Here is a 2,072-nt window from a genome sequence, read left to right on the forward strand (position 1 = left end):
AAAATAATGCATTTGAAATTTTTTATTACACTGAGCATTAGATTTGTCTATTTAAAAGCTATACAGTTGCCATATTAATTACATTTTTATTGTGAGTATAATAATACTATTTCATAAATCATATTGCATCAGGATTGCATTGATTAATACTATTTTATAATGTATTGAATAATTCTTTTATCTAGCACTGGGAGAGTGTTAAGGGACCAGTAGTACCTGCTAGTGTACAGTGGCCTGTGGAGAGATGTTATCATGCTATTTCTAGTATCATCAGTGACTCACCTACACTAGTATTGATAGGTGGAGAGTGTAAAGATGGACTAGTAAATGATAGTTGGTTACTGAATACTAGTCAGTACCAGTGGAGTAAAGTATGTGTATGTTATTAGTTTACAGTGTACATGTGTGTGATACAGTGATTGTACGGTAGTTGTCATGTTAATGTTGTGTATGTACAGCTATATTTGCACAATTTTTCTTATGACTACTAGATACATATGCACATATTAGTGCTGTTTAATTGTCAGATTTTTACTATCTTATTATTCAACAGATTGTTCTACCTGAATCTGTTACTGGTAGACAGCTTCATTCCTTATCATCAATAATGATGAGTCCAGACTGTGTGTGGTTGGTGGTAGTGGGTGGATATGGAACGGTTGAATGGGAAAATGTAGGAAGAGAATATAAGCTACCATTTTCTAAACGAATTACTGATCCTATTATCACAATGTTATTGGAACTAGGTAATAACCAAAATGTATTTTGTATTGTATGTACTGTATGGATGGAAAAGAATGGTAGGTAATCGAAAACTATGAATCATATCAATTGTCATTTATTTTTTATTATGTACGATATTGCACATGTCTTTGTACATGTACATGTGCATGTAGCTCCTGACTCATGCTCATTTCTTACTATTCATAAAATGCTATTGCATGCAACATAGTGTAATAGTATGCTTTAAATCTCTTAGAGTGTATTTTAGAGTAAACTACATGTACATTATTATACTAGCTGTGTTTACAGATTATGTACATGATCTTTCTTTAGTTTTAAGAGAAGGTCAATGGAGAGCAAGTGAAGTACTAGATTCTACTGGTCTGATTGCTGAGGCCTATCAACACAAGTATCAGTTATTATTAAAGAACAGACAATGGTGGCATGATCAGTTGATAGTATACCCTACAAACAGAGAAAAAAAACTGCAAAATTATGTCCAATCGTTGCAGCAGGAGTTAAGAGTATCTGAGGGAAACAAGACCTCACTGCAGGAAGCACTCCTTGAGGCTAGTCAGCAAGGTATAGTCCTCTACTGTGTGTATGTTGTGTGTCAGACTGTTAGTAGTTATTGAACTTACATACATTGTATACTTGTACTTGTATACTGCTCTAGGAAAGACAACAGCAGAACCAGTAAAAGAAACTAAACGAACAATCAGTCATGGTATAATCCTTACGTTATGCTATTATACATTTATTTTGTGTAGAAGAGATTGATAAACTTAAAGCTAATGTAATAATGCTTACTGAAGAGAAACTACAATTACAGGATAAATTAGAAATATCAACTAGTGGTAAGAGTATTGTTGTGTATATTGATACACAACTTGTATTGTTTAATTTCTTAGAAAATGAGACATTTAAAAATGAAATTTCTGACAAAGATATACTGATTGCTAAACTGATGAAGAAAGAGTCACAACTAAAGGAAGAGTTGCAGTCATTAAAAGATATTTCAATTGATACTAAGAGTATTCAATGTGACTACTGGACTAAAGCAGGTTAGTGTAGTCTATTGTTTAAGTATTAATAATAATCTGTTATTGTATAGAATTACCATTTGATGGTGTGGTAACATTGGGTAAGAAGGTGTGTCTTTATAATTCTAACAGTAGTCATGAGTTACAGTTGGATGAATGTGGTCTTACCCTCTCTCTACCTGATGGAATCTTCTCTCCAGTGGATAGCACTGTCTATGAAGCTGCTGCTCAAGGTCTATGGGGAGGAGATTTTGAGTTCCTTGGAGGCACACATCTGATCAGTAGTGTGTGTTACATATCTGTGTC

The 2,072-nt window shown here is 33.5% G+C and overlaps 1 long non-coding RNA gene across 1 annotated transcript; it reads left to right on the forward strand.

The window, feature by feature from the left end:
• Window positions 1-184: 184 nt before the first annotated feature.
• LOC109591763 (uncharacterized) lies at window positions 185-1,101 on the forward strand. The gene is made up of 3 exons (XR_002189974.1): window positions 185-371; window positions 554-746; window positions 1,057-1,101. It is a non-coding gene; the product is annotated as an uncharacterized LOC109591763 (long non-coding RNA).
• The last annotated feature ends 971 nt before the right edge of the window (window positions 1,102-2,072 follow it).

The sequence above is a fragment of the Amphimedon queenslandica genome, unplaced genomic scaffold (genome assembly GCF_000090795.2).
Source record: "Amphimedon queenslandica unplaced genomic scaffold, v1.1 AMPQUscaffold_7318_Cont20729, whole genome shotgun sequence".
Classification (NCBI taxonomy): Eukaryota; Metazoa; Porifera; class Demospongiae; order Haplosclerida; family Niphatidae; genus Amphimedon; species Amphimedon queenslandica.